We start from the raw sequence: 23266 nt of genomic DNA, 5'->3' as shown, positions 1-23266 counted from the left end.
CCCTACGCTCGACGTAGCTAGTGTCAAACTAAAGGTGTTCTAAATTTTGGTTGCACCACCATAACTTAAGTTGTAATGTTACTAGTAGTGCATAAAGTGTACCAGTGTCGCTTTTAATGACGTTTAGATAATTTCAAGCCAATCATTGACAGATAACAATGTAAACAGGAAATACCGGCAAGTTTCCACCTTACCCGAGTGAAGACGCGTTAGCACCCAAATGAGAGGGCAAACAAAACAGTTTCAGTCATTTATTCTCTAAAATTTGCTTGGACGGTATTGGCGTGAGGTTAAGCTATTTGATGGCGGATTTTATAATAAATAAATAAATATAATATTCCGCCCGGCAAAACCGAAATCACGCATATAATTCAACATCATCATAATAAAGAAATGGATCGATACGGTCACGGACAATCCGTTCCCGGCGCAAATCGCATTGAAACTCCTCTTCCCATTGCTCAAAACGAATAGCCATCTTTACCCTGCGTTAGTGTTGAAATCTTTTTACGTTTTTTTCTTTTAACGGTTCTTTATCGTTAGTATGGAACTTACACCAGCTAGAGGGGAGGTGTAAAAGATAAGTTATAACTTAGTGTTACGTTGAAACTATCTGCTTGGTGCAACTGCTATTTTTTTTGTAGAGTGTAAAGTCGAACGTTTGGGTGATTTACGTTCAACGTAGCCTAAGTGGGACCTTACGTTCTGCTGGTGCAACTGGACCCTGATCACTAGTTTAATAACGTAGTTGCTACATTCGTATCAAGTCAGCTTTAATGACGATCGATCAAACATGCACTCTGTAGGCCTATGTGATAGAAAACGATACAAGTGGCGTATTGATCTACTGTGCTCATTCAGCAGCAAGTAGAACCGACAAGTCAGCGGGATATATGCCAGATTAATGCACCCCTCCCAGCCAATCAGAATCAAGCATTCTTAAATGAAGTAGAATAACCAAAAATAATTGACCGCCGGAAGATGTGAAGTGCCCATGCAAGTGAAAGGAACGTTGAAAAGACCCGTGTAATAATTCCTGATAATGGACACCTCGTCGGGCATTATCCCTTACATATATATATATATATATATATATATATATATATATATATATATATATATATATATATATATATATATAGGCCTAGTTGTGATGGGCCGTTATCGGCGTTAACGGCTGAAAAAAATATCGCCGTTAAACTATTTTCAAACACTTCCTTGTTCCTTGTTCATCACGTGACTGAACTAACCAATCAGAAGCTAGAATTTAGACTGAGGTAAACGTGAGGGAATCAGAGAGGCAGATTCAACAGAATATCCTGACTGTGTTAAATATGTAAACATGTAAATATGTAATAATTGTGTAACATAAATATGTAAATGATTAACTGACTAAAAATTGTAAGTACATTTCTAGCAAATTAACTCCAATATAAATTATATTAATTTATTCTACAACTTTCAAATATTTAACTTCTAAACCTTACATTATTATGGATTATTACACGACTCTTCCCAATGCTGTAGACTGCTCCATTCACTTGCATGGGCCTTCCCAACGTTAAGATGTCAATTATTTTTGTTTATGCTCCGTTCACTTGCATGGGCACTTCACAACTTCCGGCGGTGATTTATATTTGATAAATCACCATTGCCCAGTATAATTGACCTCTGTCAAGGTAAACAAACAGATTTTTAATCTAGATTAATTTCGGAATTAATCTAGATTAAAAAAAATAATCTATGCCCACCACTAATATATATATATATATCGATATAGATATATATATATAGATATATATGTATATATATAGATAGATATAGAAATATAGATATAGATAGATAGATACAGTATATACATCACATATACATATATATATATATATATATATAGTATATATAGATATAAAAATAGATAGATAAACTAGATGGATAGATACACTTAATATCTATGTATACACTATCAATCGATCTATAGAGAGATAGATAGATACAGTGCAGATAGATAAACTATATCTATAGTAGTTACAGTTTGTATATATATATATATATTTATATATATATTGATATACATACAGAGAGAGCGATAAATAGATAAATACAGAATATTGGAAGATAGATGGATACAGTTTATACATAGTTACAGTTTATAGATAGATTGATAAATAAACAGAAACAGTACATATACAAATATACAGTGGAAATTGAAATAAAGTATGTAGGTAGATAGATGCAGTATAGGATAGATAGATTGTATATAGATAGAGAGATACAGTATATAGGCTATATGGATTGATACACTATATAGATACAGTGTATAGATAGAAGTAGATAGATCGATACAGTATGTAGATAGATCAATACAGTAGATATACCGTATATAGATGTATATAGTTATATACATAACTATATAATATATAACAATATATACAACTAACTACATATATATAGTTATGCATTAATATGTAGTTATATACCCAGGCGAAAAAAAAGTATACTTTAACATACTAAATTTAAGCACACTTAGTGTACTTCATAAGCACAAAATTATTGTACTCAAAGTGTGTTATTTTCGAGTACTAAAAACGTACTTAGTATACTAATGATATATCATTATTGCTACTTAAGATATACTAAAATACATCTTAGTGTACTTGACTGTACTATTTTGAGACACCATTAAGATTAACTTAAATATACTTAAGTACACTTTTCTCTACTAATACTGTACTTATTTATAATGTTCTGTAGTTCGATGTAAAGTATACTTAAATCCACTTTTAAGATTACTATTAATACATTTAGAATATACTGGAAGTATATTTCTAATTTAATCATAATGTATTGCCATTGTATTTTAAATATATTTACAAAAGACAAATAAAAATTAAAAAGTTGTACTAAAGCATACTATAGTTCATCTTAATGTTGTCTCAAAATAGTACAGATAAGTACGCTAAGTTGTACTTTAGTATGTCTAAAGTAGCACTCATGATATATCATTAGTATACTAAGTATATTGTTAGCACATTTAAAGTACACATTTAAAGTATACTTCAACAGTACACAGAAAGTATATTTTTTCTATAATTAATTTGAATTTCAAATTACTTTTAAGTAAACATAAAACATATTTAGAACATACTTGAGGTAGAAAAAAAGTTTATTTTTAACATGCACGCCATGACAGGGAAAATGTGCATAATAAAGTACGTTTAAATACATCTTTAACAACATCTTAAACAACATTTTCAAACAGTTTCTCTTCATCGTAACATTTTTATTCAAATTTGGATCATCTGACCCCCTTTGACAACCTTTAAGTGTACTGAAGTACACTAGTGAAAAGTATGATTTCTAGCATTTGAAACACACTTGCAGTACAATAGCATTATATTACCAGTGTTTGAAATATACTTAAAAAGGCATTATGGTTTAATTGATAGTAGTATATAAGTCTATTTTAACACATTATTATCATACCTCTGTCATATTTCAAATTAAATTCAAATACACTTTCTGACTATATTTAGTACTTTTAAGTCTGCCATTATGTTAATTAAATGTATTTATAGTACATTTCTATCACAATTGCAGCATCAAAGGCATTAAGGCATGCACTTTGAGTACAATGTTATTAATCAAATTATTATTATATACTAATTTTATCACTGCTTATACTACATAATAGAATATTTTTAACACACTATTATCATTCCTCTGTCATATTTCTAATTAAATTCAAGTACACTTTCTGACTATATTTAGTACTTTTAAAGCGTGCAATTATGTAAATAAAAATGCATTTATTATGTATTTATAGTAAATTTGTGTCACAATTTAAGCATCAAAGGCATGTACTTTAAGTATAATGTTATAATACTATAATGTAGAGTGGAAGTGTATATGAAGTGTATTTTATCACTACTTATACTACAGAATAAGTGTATTTTGAACAAACTATTATCATACCTCTATAATATTTCAAATTAAATTCAAATACACTTTCTGACTATATTTAGTACTTTTTAAGTGTGCCATTATGTTAATACAAGTATTTAATATTGATTTATAGTACATTTGTATCACAATTTAAGCATCAAAGGCATGTACTTAAAGTATAGTTATTATACTATAATGTAAAGTGGAAGCGTATATTAACGGTATTTTATGTACAATACTGTTATACTGCTAAGTACTTTATAAATACTACAGAAATATACTTACAATACATCACTATTATACTACACATGCACTTCTTTCTGGTACCATTTTAGTACACTCCATGGGTGCTATTTTGTTCCATGACAAAAAACACTTAAATTGTACAAACCATAACTTTAATTTCAATATTAATACAAACATACATTCAACAACACCTAACTTTAAAACGTCTGACATATATAACATATATAATAAAGCTACTGAGGAGCAACCTTGGTGTAGCCCTCATTATTGCATTTCCTCCGCAGCAGGGCCCGGATCTCACTAACCATGGTGTTGGGGAATTTCTCCCTCACCTGTCTGTGAAAACAGGAAGGAACGCATGTGATTTAAGACTTAAGATAAACAATATATTACATTGACACAGACTAGTGCTTGTGCCCATTGGGGGCGTGCCCGTTCGGAGCGTGTGCCCAATCGGAGCGTGCAAAACGTAAAAAAACGCAGCCCCCGGTACGCCACGTGCCCCCGCTATAAAACAACTCTTTCTATTAGGCTATCATCATTACCGTAACATTCCTACATTTTACAATACAAATACGACATAAAGACGCTCTCAGGTGCAAACGTAGCCCCCGCTACGCCACAGGCCCCCACTACGCCAGTTGATCCAGTAACTTTACTTCGATTACTAAATTCAAGCATTATACTTCGATAAAAGCAACTCTTTCTATTAGGCTATCATCATTACCGTAACATTCCAACAGACTATAGCCAAAGTTAGCTGACGTTACAAAGAGTATTTCGGAATCATTTCACTACCGTTTTGGAACTGACTTACCTCCAACGAAAAGCAATTTGGCTGCAATAGGCTTCGCCTCTTGTTGTCGCCGTTGTGTAGGCCAAATTACCTCTATCCAGCCCTGCTCCGACTCGAGGTCTTCCCTGCAGTTAACCGTTATTTTTTTTATTTCTGTATGCATCACGTATGACGGATGTATTTTCTGCTCTAACGGAGCCGTCTTGGAAATAAAACAAACCAAACATTGTCATTGTTAGACCCGGAGATATTAGGTGCTCACTGCTCAATTTCAAATAGAACACTAACCGTCCCCGCCAAGTGTATTTGAGTAAACCACCAATTGGCGCCCTAAATACTACATTCTCATTGGACGTCGATTTGCAGCCGCACACTGATTGGATGGCCGTTATAAACTTGCTATTTTCAAATTTTGGTTCTAGCCTTGGATTTTCTTTAATAGTTAGTCGTTGGAGCTAGTAAAAGTAGCCATTTCAGTATTATTTATCTGTAATCTTTTGATTAATTCAACACTTTGGTTTTGATGATGTATGAAATAACCCATTCCATCAACTTACAAGTGGAATTTATGGAAATATACTTAAATAAACTTCTAATGAAGTGAAATTAAAGTATACTAAAAATGAAGCATTTTAATAGTGTATTACTAAGTGTACTTTTCAGAATCACACTGAATGACAACTATAAGTTTTTGCAATTTAGTATACTTTTTCTAAGTACACTGAAATACAGCTTAAAATTAACTTGCATTAAAGTGAACTGTAAGGAAGTATACTTAAATACACTACTAATAAAGGGAAATTTAAGTACACTTTAAGAAAGCATTTTAATAGTGTATTACAAAGGACTTGAAACAAAGTGTACTTTTCAGAAGTACACTAAAATACCGCTTTAAGTATGTGCAACTTAGTATACTTTTTCTAAGTACACTTAGGTACAATTTAAATAAACTTAAAATAAAGTATACTTTTTAAAAGTACAAAGCAATACCACTTTAAGTATTGCAGAATTAGTATACTTATTTTTAAGTACGTTAAAGTTGAATTTAATGACATCTATCACCCTCACCCTCACCATCACCCTCCAAAACAGAAACCGCCTGGAGAGTACGGCCAGAGTTTGCTCTAAAATAATTGGACTTTCAATAAGAACTCTCTCCTCCTTCCACGACCAGCAAACACTCCGGTTAGCCAAAAGAATTATGCAGGACCCCTCACACACTCTACACCCCGCCTTTGAGTGGCTCCCCTCAGGGCGCCGACTACGCTGCCTCGGCTGTAGGACACAGAGGAGAAAAGCAACCTTTGTTCCCAAGGCTGTTCACCTCCTCAACTCCTCCTAAACCCCCCACCCGGGCTTGTGCCCTCCCCACATGGACTGGTGAAGCCGTGTTTGTTTTTGTTTGTTTGTTTTTGTTTGTTTTTGTTTGGACATGGCCCTATCGTTTGTAATGCTGCTGCTATGTGCCCTCAATTGCCCCCTGGGGACAAATAATGTTTTTTTGAATTTGAATTTGAATCTGTTGCGAAGTACACTTTTTAAAAGTACATGTTAACTATACTTTAAATTAAGCACAAAAAGTAAAAGTATACTTATACTAACTTTTGTATAATTGAATTATACTTATAATACACTAAAGTATACTACTTTTTCACCTGGGTATACAGTAAATCGATATATACAGTATAAAGATTGATCGATACAGTATATATTTAACAATTCTTCGCCAAAGGTGAAGAATTAGCATATGCTACACATAAACAATCCAAAAAGAAAAAAGATAACACTTTTTGCCGGGATTCATCTGTTTTAATTAGCGATTTATTTGTTTTTATTAGTGTGACCAGACGGACATTCTGCGATGAAAACAATATCCAGAGTTTGAGATCTCAATCATTGGATATTGCCCAATATCCCGACATAGCAAACCAATCAAATTGTGCCATCCTAGGAGATTCACGTGTAGCATAATACTAAATATCTATATCTATATCTATATAGATATAGATATATATGTATATATATATAGAGTAGATAGAAATATACAGTATATATACAATAGATAGATACTGTAGACAGACTGATAGATCATGGATATGACAGATGGATGGCATGAGGATAGACTGAGGGCTGTCTAGAGGTGATGAGGATAGACTGAGGGCTATCTAGAGGTGATGGAGGATAGACTGAGGGCTATCTAGAGGTGATGAGGATAGACTGAGGGCTGTCTAGAGGTGATGAGGATAGACTGAGGGCTGTCTAGAGGTGATGAGGATAGACTGAGGGCTGTCTAGAGGTGATGGAGGATAAACTGAGGGCTGTCTAGAGATGATGAGGATAGACTGAGGGCTATCTAGAGGTGATGGAGGATAGACAGAGGGCTATCTAGAGGTGATGAGGATAGACTGAGGGCTGTCTAGAGGTGATGAGGATAGACTGAGGGCTGTCTAGAGGTGAGGAGGATAGACTGAGGGCTATCTAGAGGTGATGAGGATAGACTGAGGGCTATCTAGAGGTGATAAAGGATAGACTGAGGGCTATCTAGAGGTGATGAGGATAGACTGAGGGCTGTCTAGAGGTGATGGAGGATAGACTGAGGGCTGTCTAGAGGTGATGAGGATAGACTGAGGGCTGTCTAGAGGTGATGAGGATAGACTGAGGGCTATCTAGAGGTGATGAGGAAAGACTGAGGGCTGTCTAGAGGTGATGAGGATAGACTGAGGGCCGTCTAGAGGTGATGGAGGATAGACTGAGGGCCATCTAGAGGTGATGGGGATAGACTGAGGGCTGTCTAGAGGTGATGAGGATTGACTGAGGGCTATCTAGAGATGATGGAGGATAGACTGAGGGCTATCTAGAAGTGATGAAGGATAGACTGAGGGCTATCTAGAGGTGAGGAGGATAGACTGAGGGCTATCTAGAGGTGATGAGGATAGACTGAGGGCTATCTAGAGGTGATGAGGATAGACTGAGGGCTATCTAGAGATGATGGAGGATAGACTGAGGGCTATCTAGAAGTGATGAAGGATAGACTGAGGGCTATCTAGAGGTGAGGAGGATAGACTGAGGGCTATCTAGAGGTGATGAGGATAGACTGAGGGCTATCTAGAGGTGATGGAGGATAGACTGAGGGCTATCTAGAGGTGAGGAGGATAGACTGAGGGCTATCTAGAGGTGATGAGGATAGACTGAGGGCTATCTAGAGGTGATGGAGGATAGACTGAGGGCTATCTAGAGGTGATGGAGGATAGACTGAGGGCTATCTAGAGGTGATGGAGGATAGACTGAGGGCTGTCTAGAGGTGATGAGGATAGACTGAGGGCTATCTAGAGGTGATGGAGGATAGACTGAGGGCTGTCTAGAGGTGAGGAGGATAGACTGAGGGCTATCTAGAGGTGATGAGGATAGACTGAGGGCTGTCTAGAGATGATGGAGGATAGACTGAGGGCTATCTAGAGGTGATGAGGATAGACTGAGGGCTATCTAGAGGTGATGAAGGATAGACTGAGGGCTATCTAGAGGTGATGAGGATAGACTGAGGGCTATCTAGAGGTGATGAAGGAAAAACTGAGGGCTATCTTGAGGTGATGAGGATAAACTGAGGGCTATCTTGAGGTGATGAAGGATAGGTTGAGGGCTATCTAGAAGTGATGGAGGAAAAACTGAGGGCTATCTAGAGGTGATGGAGGATAAAATGAGGGCTATCTAGAGGTGATGAAGGATAAACTGAGGGCTATCTAGAAGTGATGAAGGATAAAATGAGGGCTATCTAGAGGTGATGAAGGATAGATTGCGGGCTATCTGAGGGATGCTTTGTGAGTGGATGGACAAATTCAGTTAGGAGATACGATGGAGGGTAAAATGCCATTAAATGAATTTAATTTAAGAGTCTTAAATGAAAGGCTCTTATTTCAATAGAATGGAAATAGCATGGGGTAAGATGATTGATGGGTTCATGGGAAGAGATGGCGAGAGATGGCGGCCGTTGCCATGCTGATGGATGGATCGATGATATGCGCAGTGAGGTGGAACACAAGAAGATTCAATTTTAGATCTGAGCACCCGCCGTGCTCTAATATGTAGATTGCCTCCAACCTCTATCTTTTACACACACACACACACACACACACACACACACACACACACACACACACACACACACACACACACACACACACACACACACACACACACACACACACACACACACACACACACACACGCACACACACACACGTGGGCCCGCGTGCATACCGCAGCCGTAAACAAACACATATACACACGCGTTCGATAGCGCATTCAATTTCAGCTTTTGCTTGCAGGAGCTCCTCCTCTTAATTATCACAGCCAGTGAGAATCAAGCCAATTATGAACCTTTTTTATGAAGGTATTATTGTGGCAAAAGTCTTTAGCGCCTGTAACTGCAGAATTTGAATGCGTACACTAAAGTCACAGTAAATTTTAAGTCGTATATATTTATTTTGCGTGTGTACTCTAAAGTCACAAATGTGTAACAGTACATTTGAAGTCCTAAATATTTTTTCTACCATTGTAAACACAAAATAGGGTCTACGAGTACGCAAATCTGTGTTACAGGTGCACAAATCCTTGTGCTACAATCATTGCAGCGCAGTTGGTGCAAAACACATTCGCACACCCGTGTTTCATAATCTGAGAACATTTACTTTTTCACCCAATCAACGATCTCCAAAGTCACATCACACCAGTCCAATAACGGCCTTTCACACTTTCGCGCTATGCATTGACTACAGTACACGATGTGGAAGCTACATCGGGTGTTTAATTCATGTTCAATTCAGTAATAACCAGTAGACTTACCATTATTGTCCCTTGGATCCCCAAATTTTGTCTCAGTTTATTTCTTAGAAAGCAGCATATTGATCAATATTTCAGCCTACTGCTCTGTGTTCAATGTGAGTTTTATGTCTGGTATATAGGCCTACATCTATTCTTCTGGATGTGTGGCAGTGTGGCTGTTTAACCCAAAGGCAAAATGCATTAATCTTATAAAATCAATATTATTATTGTTAAATTAAATTCACATGAACGTGGACTTGTTCTACTGGGCTACTACATGACTCCCTATACATTCAAATGTGTGATCTCTAGGTGAAATCCAAATGCTTTGTATTGAAAATGTACATTTTGGTATTAGTCTACGGTGAAATACACACAGATTAAACCAATATAATGAGGGGTGGAACAAAGGGAGGAGGCTCATGGAGGAGGCCCATTGGTCTCCAGACTCTAACCTGGAGGACGCTCATTGGTCTCTAGACTCTAACCTGGAGGACGCTCATTCGTCTCTTATGAAGACTTAATACTTATAAAACGTTATATTGATGACATTAAAATCAGCTCTATCACGAAAGAGCAAAAAGGTAAATTAATATTGCCTTTTGAATAAACAGCCTCTGAGCATCAAGAAGAATAGACGTAGGCCCCCAGTAACACATTAAGAAAGACTATTAACGGACTGATGTGGTCTGACTGTGGTTAAGGTTGTTTGGGTGATGAAGGTGTGTACACACTTGCTGAATGGAGCGGAGGAGCTCATTTGACTGTTATCAGTACACGCTAATGAACATGTTGAATAGCACTTTAGAAGGCTGTCCAAAACCTTATTTTACACTGTTGAGAGTTCAGGAAGACCAGCTTGAAGACAGGGTTTTAAACCTGTAAAATGGAGCATTATGAAAGCTTAAAATCGGTATTTGACGTTGAATTGTATGAATACACGTCTCCAATGAGGCGTAGTTCTGACCCTTCCGGCCTTCCATACAAATGCACTCAGGCACACATGCACAAAATATGGTTTCTATATCAGGAGGCAGCTGCACATCAGCCATTTTGTTTTCCTTTCTTTTCCCTTTACCGCGTTGAAACAAGGGATTTGAGGTGCATGAGAATGTAGGACCATTAGGTGAAGCCCCTCCCCTGGGTAGAGGATGGGATATCAGGTAGAGAGAGAGAGAGAGAGAGAGAGAGAGAGAGAGAGAGAGAGAGAGAGAGAGAGAGAGAGAGAGAGAGAGAGAGAGAGCATGTGAATAATAGATCAGACAGACCAACCATAGGGAGTCAAAAGGGAAGATTTCACTGGAAGGGAAATGATGCAGAGAATGTGGGAGAGGTGAAGTAAGAGAAAGATTTGTTTCAGGGAAAAATGAATTAAAGAGAGACAGGATTTGTACAGGATAGTGGTTTGAGGATTGTTTATGCATTACAAAACTTCCACAAATGAATATAAAAGTTTGACTGATTCATGCAATGAATATATAGTATGTATCTAGTGTGGTCAAGCATTGTTGCATAAGAGACCAGTTCATCATTTATTGAGCTGCGATGCTGCTCTTAATATATATGCATCGTACTCTGGTTGCTTCATCAGCAATCCCACCACAATCACAGGACAGTCTCCAGAGGGAGGAGGCACAAGGGGCCATTTGGTCTTTCCTGTGTCATCTACTGTGAATGCTGGTGCTAATAATTATCACAGTGCTGGTCCTTTGGTTTTTATTCAGACTACACAAAAAAGAAAGCTTAACAATGTTTTCATTCAACATTTCATGAAAAATAGAAACTCACATTTTGTATCTCCTATTTTTCCATGTCAGACAAGCATCATCTTCAAGCCTTTTCCTCTCTGAGGAATGAGACATATTCATTTCAAGACAATAAATTAATAAACTAGGACCAGGGGGTTAGAGGTGGGCAGGTAGAAAAAGACGGCAAAATAATGTCAGTCAATTCCTCACACACAAGCACAAAAATGCTAAATGGTCTGGATGAAGGCAGTGTCCCCATTCACCAGGTGAAACTTATGAAGGAAGAATTTAGGAATGAGTTCGGAAGATGCCTTAGAAAACATGCAAAAAAAAGAAAGAAAGATAGACGGAAAGAAAAACAACGACAGAGAGGAAAACTAAGTAAGTAAGAAATGATAATGAATAAATATGAATGAAACAGAGAGGTGTAATATAAAGAGTATAATCAAGGGGTGTAAAAAAAGGGAATTCCTTACTGGAGCAGATGAGTTTCATCAGCATAAACCCTGGTCCGTATATAGTTGCCTATTGGCTCATCTCCACAGGCCAGGCCAGGACCCCTCCATGAAGAGCTGATCAACACACACACACACACACGCACACACACACACACACACACACACACACACACACACACACACACACACACACACACACACACACACACACACACACACACACACACACACACACACACACACACACACACACACAGAGCCGTGTTAGCAGAGTTACAGAGAAAGAATCAAAGATGACACAACCATACAAAAAGTTCACCAGAAGAGATGGATTTAGACAATACCACCACAGTGTCTTGTTGTAATTTTGAAGTGAGAAGAGATGGAGAAAATTGTCATTCTTTGTGTTGAGGCTCAGCAAGAAAAGACAAATGTTAACCTTGCAATACAACATGAACACAGACTGAGGAGACCTCATCCACTCGCTGGTGATCAGCAGAACACCATGGGGCTGGTCTAGTAAACTATTAGCAGCTGATAGGAGGAGGTCTATCGCCCTACTGGTGCTCAGAGAGTTGGTAGGAGAGGAAAGCTACAGAAGAGAGACCGAGACACACGAGAAACGCTTCTTATGCGCAGAAGGGTTCACATTATTCCCATGACAGGACAGTCCTTCTGCTCAGCCGGGTCGTCTTTTAAACCACTTAGAAACCGTCAGTTTAATCAACGTCAACATCAACAATGGCCTCTCTGTTTAACACAAAGGTTACCCTGCACAGCCACCCGGACCACAGTTATCCTCCCTCTCTCCCACTCTCCTCCTCTCTCTCTCTTTTTCTCTCTCTTTCTCTCTTTTTGTTTGGCTATTCAATGTGATTTTATAAAGGACTCAATGCTGAGTAAACGCTCTTGGGCAGGATAGATACACGGCAAAGACAAATGATATTGATAACAGATGTTTTTGTGAACCAGGAGAGACGTTACAATGGTTTGATCGACACAGTATCTTTCTTTAACCTAAATTCAAATTGTACAGCTCCTTTGTAAGACATAAGAACATTAAAGACTGGAGGAGAAGTCCGGGTTTAAGGAGAAGTCTGGGTCAAGGAGAAGTCTGGCTCAAGGAGAAGTCTGGCTCAGGTGAAGTCTCGCACAAGGAGTACTGTGAGACTTAAAGACACAGTACCAACCGGACCGGACCTACATTGAAGGGCACTATTGCCCCAAAGGATTACATTGCAGCGCAGCGTTCTCGCTCTACAGGAATTCAACATATTGTTGTCCCCTTTTGTCCCTAAGATCCAAAATTAACAGAAAATTGGGTGCATATGGAAAATCCCGAAGTTTTCCTTTATTGGGGAACTGCTACATATTTCCCTTTAAAAGCCCACACAAAGCCTCTTGATTTATTGAAGGGGTACTGAACAATTGGATATTCCATTATAAATGCTTTTAGATTGAATACAAACCCAAGCTCGTTCTTCAATGGACTAAGATGTGTCATTGAGGTTATTTCAGTCCAGGCCTACCTGTGACGGAGCATTGTTTTGGTCCGTGGGGCTGGAGGCTCAAAGATCTATAATCAGAGTACGGTTTCAGTAGTGGCTGTACTCCATCAGAGGAACAATCCTGTCGCTCAGACGGACTTTGTTCTTCACAATTACCAAGCCACAATACTTCACAATATATGAACAAGAAACTTGTATAAACAATATACAAACGCATATATAGACAATATACTGTATGAACACTACACTTATCTATAAAAAATATTGAACATAAAAACGTAGAATTCCACAGTCTTCGGGTAGAGCTGTTCTTATACATTTCTTTTGGCAAATACTGAGTATACGATAAATCATCTAGCATTGTAACTACTTACAGCCCTTGTTATTATTGAAGGGTTCTCTTACGGTGACAGCAATGTATAGAACTGCAGCAACTGTCTAAATTAATTTTTCAGAACTAGATAATTGACATTTGCTACCTATAATTATTATAATATATTTGTATTCTTGTAGTTAAGCATGAGCCTCCATGTTTTTCCGATTAAAGGTCCCATGGCATGCTTCTTTATGGATGCTTTAATACAGATATTAGTGGGCCCCTAACACAGTATTTCAAGACATTCCCGAAATTCAGCCGTGGTGCAGAATTACAGCCACTATGAGCCTGTCGCACATTGAGCTTCCCCAAACCCGCCGTTTCGGTGTCTGTAGCTTTAATGCAAATGAGGAGGCGAGAGGCGGGTCAAGGAAGAGGGTGGGGGTGTTGCCCTGAGTAGCTTGCGGCCACCGTACCATGCGCTTTAGTTACAGTGGATGTATCGCAATGGCGAGGCGCATTCAGCCTCTGGCCGTGTTCTGTATGTATTCTAGAATACTCTGTGTGCTCCAGCGGGAGTCCTGGAGCTCTATATCTAAATAATATCATATTATACATAGATATCTTTATCATATATATTATATATTATCACGGCCAAAAGCTGTGTGCGCCTCCAGACGATAGTATGAATCTCAAACGACATTGCGTCGGGTTCTCTGAAGTCTCTGGTTCTTCCACTTCCACATCAATCTGAAGTAGACTGAACCGTGACATGGAGGAGGAAGGGATTGTTGACTACGATTGTCTCCCGCCGGAGCATCGCTGCCCGTTGCCAAGGGACCACCGCCTCGGCAGTTGGCAGCGCTTAGGCACCACCGTCTCTGCAGCAGGCAGCACCAAGGCACCACCGCCCTGAGGCGGTGGGCAGCAGGCAGCAGGGCTAGAGCGGGTGACAATCGCGGGCAACAATCCCTTTCTCCTCCATGTTCAAGTACTTCAGGGAGTCAAAGCCAAAGTTCCTTTCCCCCAATTCCTTCTCAACCATGGCTGAGATAACCCCCCCTACGAGTCTCATTGGTGAAATACCAGAGACGTCAGAGAGTCTGACGTGTTATGCGCCATAACACCTACAGCAGAACGGTTATCCAAATAACAAAGAAGTGTACAATAGGGCTGCAACAACGAATCGATAAAATCACTAAAAATCGATTACTAAAAGCGTTGGCAACGAATTTGGTCATCGATTCGTTGAGTCCATGGACATAAAAAGAATGGACCATGGACTGAAAAATGGCCACCCATTCATTCCTATGAAAACTGCTCTATGTCGCAGGGGAATATGAAGGAGAGATTTGCTTCCGCATCATGGGCGCCTAGACACGCCCTAGTCCGTGACGCACCGGATGCAGAAATATTCTCGCATTGTTCACTGAGGATCCTCTATATGTGATCTTTAAATTACACTCCTCCTGCCATCTGGGCAACAATTATTATTTAACAATAATAAAAATATATATATTATTTATATTATTATTTTAGATTAGTTTGTAAATTTTTGACCTTATATAGAAAAACACCTTGTACTGTATATAAATTTTCCTTTTTGTATTTTTAAACAGAAATCTTAATTACAACTCTTTTTTTAACAAAAAGAAATGTTTTTCTGTTTCTGAAAACGAGAAACAAATGTCCAAATATATACACAGACCCATCAGATCTGAGTGACAGAAATACAATTGTGAGAATCTTTTTATTTCAATATTCGGAGGAAATCAGGCCTACTGTATGTAAATAAGATTAAAGATGTAGTATAACTGATAACCCTAACCCTGTAATACTATAAACAAGAGGACATGCAGGTAGTTCAAATAAAAAGAGATAGAACTTTATTGATCTGGGAATTCACAAATATTTAAGATTGCTCCATATAACACCAAAAACGTATGTAGGCCTAGAAGAATAAAGTTCAGTGTTATTGCTTAAGAAACATATTCTTTCCTTCCTTCTCTTTTTTTAGAACATGGTATTAATATAATTATGAGCCTTTGATTAATATCCAGACGTTTTTTGCGGAGACAAATTCCTGTTCCACACTTGTATTGGAGTGAACGGCGATATCTACTTCTGGGACTCCATGAATTGACCGACCTGTCCACAGCCCGCTAAAACGGGTGCAATACCAGGCTTGGCCGCTTGTCATAACTTAACACTGTAGGCCTATATGAAAGTGTTGTACCCCACCGGACAGTGTAGAAAGTCCCGTCAGTTAAAAATAGTAATCCAGTTTTTAAATCCATGTTAAAATCGGCAGGATATAGGCCTAGAGCTAGTTAGCTTAAAGGGGACCTATTATGCCTTTTCGATTTTTATGACCTATAAACAGAGGTGGGTAGGAACGCGCTACATTTACTCCGTTACAAATACTTGAGTAACTTTTTGGATAAATTGTAATTTTAGGAGTAGTTTTATTGCAATATACTTTTACTTTTACTTGAGTAAATATTTGAAGAAAGAACGGTACTTTTACGCCGTTCCATTTGGCTACGTGACGGTCGTTACTTTGTTTTTTTAGATATTTTATTTTATTACATGCGAGATCTATTTTTATCACGTGAATATTCCTTAGCCTAAGTGAAGGAGTTCAAGTACCTCGGGGTCTTGTTCGCGAGTGAGGAGACTATGGAACGTGAGATTGGCCGGAGAATCTGAGCAGCGGGGGCGGTATTGCGTTCGCTTTACCGCACCGTTGTTACGAAAAGAGAGCTGAGTCGCAAGGCAAAGCTCTCGATCTACCGGTCGATCTTCGTTCCTATCCTCACCTATGGTCATGAGGGTTGGGTGATGACCGAAAGGACGAGATCGCGGGTACAAGCGGCCGAGAGGCAATTGAATAACGCCTGCACACACACACAGGCACGCACGCAAACGCAGTGGTAATCGGGAGAGTTGGGAGAATTCCCTGTGGCCCGTTAACGTTTCGGGGGGCGCCGGGTCGACGTCGCAACCAATTCGCTTTTGTCTAGGATTGTCAAGTAACTGAGCGCCCCCTCCCGAAGTGGCACAGCCCAAGTCGGCCTTGAACTGCAATTGGTCCAACAGAAAGACGTAACAGCTAATGACAACATTGAACTCTCATGCAGGCTCGAACAGAGTGACACACACACACACACACACACACACACACACACACACACACACACACACACACACACACACACACACACACACACACACTTTATTTTTAAAACTCTTATTTATTTTATTTAAAAGGATGTTATTTACATTATCTTTATTTGAACATTGCGGTTTTATATTTTGTTGGTGTCTATTTTGTACCGTTTGTGTTGCTCTGTTTATTTAAAAAATAAATCGGAGAAACTCAGTACTTGTACTCTTGAGTACTTGAGTAGTCTTTTCACTGCATACTTTTTTACTCTTACTTGAGTAATTATTTTTACGAGTACTTTTACTTCTACTTGAGTAATTATAATCTTAAAGTAACAGTACTTTTACTTGAGTACATTTTTTAGCTACTCTGCCCACCACTGCCTATAAACGTTGTTAGAATGATTGATAGTCATGTTTAACCACACTAAAGTGTCAACGTACATGCATTTCGACGTATTCCCTGCTGACAGTCTGGGGTGGCTGTGCAGAGCGCTAAACACTCGGAATAACGTTTGCGATTCACTTGTTCACATTTCCGGGAAATCATCTACGTAGAGGCACTCCTGTCACGCCCCCACATGCCTGGTGAAATCTGCCCGCGCGGGCCGCGGGGGTCTTCCGGAAGGTAACCAATCACAACGGAGTGGGGTTGGCAGGAAGGGGGGGCGAGGGGGCAGAGAAGGACGAAACCGAGCGTTGACAGAGAATGCTGAAAGCGCCCAGATGAGAGGAAGAGTTTTCCCGAAAATCTACATAGTTTTTTGTCCTGTGATTCGTGTCAGGTTGCGCTATAGGAGTCATTAATAAGAAATTAAGACCAGAAAAGTAGTATAAAAAAGTAAAAAAAAAAGTATCAAAAAGTAGTATAAAAATAAAAAATGTAGATTTTGGCGAAACCTTGTCTTCCCAGCAACATAAAATAGGTAGTAAAGATGGAATTATGACCTGTTTAACGTCCTATCTTGAGCTAGGATAATCTTATCAGCAATTAAAGCAATAGTACAAGTTCTATTTCAACAAATAATAGAAAAGTATCAATAGTGGCATCAATAAAGACGGATCGTTAAGGAGTATCGAAAATGTTATCAATATCAATAAAAATTAACAATCTCCTGTCATCTGAGAGAAATTAAGATGATTTAAATTATTTTTAACCGTTAGTATTTACCGGTTAAAGATCTTATCGGTTAACCGGTTAACCATGGACATCCCTTATATACTGTATTTATATAAATGTACATCACACAATGTATGTTTTTTTTTTAAAATCAATATCAACTAAAATTAACGATCTCCTGTCATCTGAGAGAAATTAAGATGATTTAATTTATTTTTAACCGTTAGTATTTACCGGTTAAAGTTCTTATCGGTTAACCGGTTAACCATGGACATCCCTTATATACTGTATCTATATGAATGTATATCATACATTGTATGTTTTTTTGAAAATCAATATCAATAAAAATTAACGATCTCCTGTCATCTGAGAGAAATTAAGATGATTTAATGTATTTTTAACCGTTAGTATTTACCGGTTAAAGTTCTTATCGGTTAACCGGTTAACCATGGACATCCCTTATATACTGTATAGATATGAATATCATACATTGTATGTTTTTTTTGAAAATCAATATCAATAAAAATTAACGATCTCTTGTCATCTGAGAGAAATTAAGATGATTTAATTTATTTATAAACGTTAGTATTTACCGGTTAAAGATCTAATGTTTTTTTATTTTCTTATAATTTAATATTACTTTTAATAGTTCTGGGACTTTGGAACAATAACCTTGAATTTTGACCGTGAATATGAAGTAATGTTCCGTTTTTGAATAAATTACAAATGTTAAATTTTAATCTGTCGAAAAAATAATCTACAGATTAATCGATTATTAAAATAATCGTTAGTTTCAGCCCTAGTGTACAACACTTACATTACAGTGTATGCAATCTCACACACACACACACACATGTGGCCATGGGCGTTAGTTTGGTTTAAAATGTGCTGGGGACAGAGACGCATTCGGAAATACATTTTCAGAAGTGCTGGGTACAATGAGGATGCACTCTTTTTTCTCTCTTTAGTGCCGGTAATGAAAGGTTCTGAAAGACGGCATACCCATGTAGCTAATAACTAAGGAATGAAATGTATACAAAATCTGTCTGGCACGTTTTATGAAGAAAACGTTTCCAAAAAGCATCGGACATATGACCCACTATGCTCTGCTCCATGTATCCAATGTTGACAATGTGAGCTAAGCTAACAACATAAACAAGAGGAGCTAGGAAAGGAATTGAACTGCGTGTTAAAGTTCAGAAGGGCCAAACGTGTGACTACACACAGCACTACAAAAGTCGTCAAGATTGAAAAAGAAAAAAATATTTGTTGCACGTGTTCTATATATATCTATGGATAAGTTACCGGACTGCAGAGTGATACTGATGACGTGAATCAGAGGCAAAAAAAAAACCTTTTATTGACAGTGGTCAAGTAGGACGTGAGCATTCCACTGCATCGAGAAGAGCCGTGTAATAAACAAAAATAATTGACAGCTGAATGTTAGGAAGGCCCATGCAAGTGAATGGAGCAGTCTACAGCATTGAAAAGAGCTGTGTAATAAGTAATGGATAATGTATAGAATGCTGGTCATTATAGGGAAAATAAGCCCAGACGAACAGGACACCGATGCGCAGCGAAGGCGTCTTACTTCCCACTGAAGGGGCTTAATTTTGATAATGACCGGCGACGTTCTATACATTATCCCGCTTATTACACGGCTACGCACCAAAACGAAAAAATTACTTCACATGGTGTCTTTTTACAATTTATTTGTTACCAGCATTCGTAGTGTTGATCAGCAGAGAAATAGTCTGGCAAAGACATTGACGTCGCTCAGCAACCGAAGACGCTGGGGTTGAAAAGTTACCGGACTACTTGAGGAGTGATACCAAAGATGTCATTATAGGCAAAAAGTCCTTTGTTTTCCATGACAGCGGTCAATTATACTAAGCAACGGTGAATTGGAAGTTGTGAAGAGCCCATGCAATGGAACGGAGCGTTCCACGGCATTGAGAAGACCCGTGTATTAATCCATAATAATTCAACTCGATTTTATTTTTTACAAGTGGAGGGTACAAAATGAATCTTGACGAAATCTGGTGTGGACGCGTCCTATGCATGTGGCGCTCGCACGTTCGTAGCTCATTGTCTCATTTGCGGGCCAAATTCTCTGGGCGGGCAAGGCAGATAAAAGGTAGGTAGCTTGGCCCCTTATGACGACATATGGGGCCACATTCCAAATGAGCGTGACTGAGCTTCCATTTTTTCAAAAGCGAGCAAGATACCTAGTGCTTATTTTTCACCGAACGCAAGTTTCAGCCACTGGGGGACCATAGGCAGGCTAGGGGAACTCATATTAATGTTAGAAAACTTCATAAAGTGAGATTTTCATTTTTTCAGATTTTCAAGCTCGAACGCAAGTGGGTCGGGGATGACTCTTTTCACGCCTTGAAAGTCTGCAAGTAGAATATGTGCACAATTTGAACGTGTGCACCAGTAGAACATGTTTACAAGTCGAACGTGAGCACAAGTAAAATGTGTGAGTTCAAGTAGAACGTGTGCACAAGTAGAACCTGTGTCTAAAAGTAGAACGTGTGTGCTTGAGGGGAACGCGTGTGTGTACAAGTACAACGTGTGTGCACGTTTTTTTGCATTGTTCGCAAGTAGTGTGTGTGAGTACAAGTGTTTAGTATTGTGCGTTTCATGTGGATGCAAGACCCGTACAAGTGCTTCCATTATAATGTTCTAAACGGCATCCCATAGTTATAGCCCGTAGCTACCACAGTACACTGTTATTTCTATATCTATCTTTCTTCTCTCTCTCTCTCCTTTTCACCCTCTTGTTTTCTCTCTCTCACCTACTCTTCTCATCCATCTCCTCCCAGCTCTCTCTGACAGTCTATTTGCTCTGCACAGCCTCGCCATCCATTCCCGTCAGAGGTGGAAATAGTGCATCGTACACACATGCACATACACAATCACACTCAGACACACACACACACACACACACACACACACACACACACAAACACACACACACGCACACTCACACACAAACACGTGCACAATTACACACAAACACACACAAATGCACACTCACACACAAACACGTGCTCAATTACACACAAACACACACAAATGCACACACACACACACACACGCAGACACACACATGCACAATCACACAAACACACATCCACAGAGCCAGGTGGTCCTGTGTTCAGGGGGTCGCATGACACTAGTAATGTTACTCGGGTCACATGACGCCAGTGATTTTACTAGGGTCACATGACACCAGCAATGTTTTACTTGGGGAGTTGTGGACCCTCATTGAACCCAAAGGTCACAATGGTCATGCTCTCTGGGCAGGCTATTGGTAAAACTGGTAAACAACAACAACAACAAAAATAATAATAAACATAACAATTATAATAAATATTATTTTAATAATTATACATGTTAATCGTTTTCATATTGTGTAAAACGACTGAAACATTCCTCTGCAATCATCTTAAATCTATTTTAATAACTAAATGGTCTAACAAAGGATATATATATTAGAGAAATAGATATCCTATAATGTAGGTCCTAATTTGACCTATTTACAGGTTGAATGCATTCATTATACACGTGTCTAGTTTAATGTTGTCATTCTTGGCGTTGATCCTCTGCAAGAAAATGAAGTACAACATGAACACAGACTGAGGAGACCTCATCCACTCACTGGTGATCAGCAGAACACCATGGGGCTGGTCTAGTCATCTATGGGCAGCTGGTAGGAGGGGGTCTCTCGCCCTACTGGTGCTCAGAGAGTTGGTAGGAGAGGAAAGCCACAGAAGAGAGACCGAGACACACGAGAAACGCTTCTTACCCGCAGAAGGGTTGACATTAATCCCATGACAGTTGTCCTTCTGCTCAGCCGGGTCGTCTTCAGTTATTCTCTCTCTCTCTCTCTCTCTCTCTCTCTCTCTCTCTCTCTCTCTCTCTCTCTCTCTCTCTCTCTCTCTCTCTCTCTCTCTCTCTCTCTCTCTCTCTCTCTCTCTCTCTCTCTCTCTCTCTCTCTCTCTCTCTCTCTCTCTCTCTCTCTCTCTCTCTCTCTCTCTCTCTCTCTCTCTCTCTCTCTCTCTCTCTCTCTCTCTCTCTCTCTCTCTCAGAATAGCGCGTGTCGCAGTTTCGCGCTCGGATCCAACTGAGTTCTCGAAAACATCGTCAGCGCTTTCCGCTGCTCCGCCTTCGATATCTGTGTTGCCTCGCGCACAATCACCAATCTGTCCCTCTGTCCCCCGCCACATCACACACGCTTCCCCGCATCGCACACCGCGCCGCACGCTGCCCCGCCCCACCCACACACCTTATCCCACTCTGGCCCACTCCTCACCCTTCTGCTCCTCTTCCAGGATTATTGACACGTCCCGTCTTATTCTCGCTAGCAGCCGTCCCTCCTGCGCCTCTCTGTTTTCGTTTCCTCTCGACGTGCTATCCGTCCCCTCGGCACGAGGCGGCGCTGTGATCCGCTGAGCATCTCAGCCTCAGCTCCTTTGTGTGGAGGAGGAGCGCCCAGGCCAGAGAGAAGAGTTGCGACCATTGATATATACCCTTTTGGTCCGAATATAAGCCGACCCTGATTATAAGACGACCCCCCGTTTTTCAACACAAACATTTAGAAAAAACGATTTGCAGACCAGATTTGCAGTACAAAGAACTTCATTTCATTTTAAAATAACAATATTAAAAACACAGTGAATTAAACACTTGTTATATTAATGACAATAATAATAATGCCAGTAAAGGCCACGGCACTTTCAAGGCAAAATATGTACAATATAATTCAAAATTAATGTCAAGCCATAATCAAGCAACATTGTGAACATTTTTAAATAACTGAGAAAATACAGGCCACATATTTAACTAAACTTCACTAAAATTCGCTAAACTTCTCCTCCGATGTCTCTCTATCCCTCACACGTCCTCTGTGTTCGCTCTCGCTGTCATCGCTCCCAAGCTGCTCCTCTTCAACCAGCTCCTCCCAAAGCACGTTTTCTCTGACGTATTCAAAACTCTCCGGTCAACCTCACTGAAACGACCACTTTGAGGACCACGGTAGGATTTGCACTGACTGTTGTCATCTTTGAGACGTTGTTTTGGTACTCGCCATCTTCTTACGTTACACTCCGTGACCCCGAACTTCTTGGCAGCTTGGCAGTTG

The 23266-nt window shown here is 39.2% G+C and overlaps 1 protein-coding gene across 9 annotated transcripts in view; it reads right to left on the bottom strand.

The window, feature by feature from the left end:
* Positions 1-22623, bottom strand: part of bean1 (brain expressed, associated with NEDD4, 1) — a 92999-nt gene extending 70376 nt beyond the window's left edge. Inside the window, exons 1-3 of one of the 9 annotated variants that reach the window (XM_060073705.1) lie at positions 22439-22623; positions 12027-12122; positions 11591-11648 (exon numbers count right to left, since the gene is read on the bottom strand). The gene's annotated coding sequence lies outside the window, so the exon portion shown is untranslated. The other 8 variants (XM_060073703.1, XM_060073700.1, XM_060073702.1 and 5 more) reach the window with 8 other exon arrangements.
* Positions 22624-23266: the final 643 nt, after the last annotated feature.

Source organism: Gadus macrocephalus, chromosome 15, assembly GCF_031168955.1.
Source record: "Gadus macrocephalus chromosome 15, ASM3116895v1".
NCBI classification, from domain to species: domain Eukaryota; kingdom Metazoa; phylum Chordata; class Actinopteri; order Gadiformes; family Gadidae; genus Gadus; species Gadus macrocephalus.
Note: the sequence above shows the minus strand (reverse complement) of the source record. Positions and strands in the feature narration are given on the sequence as shown.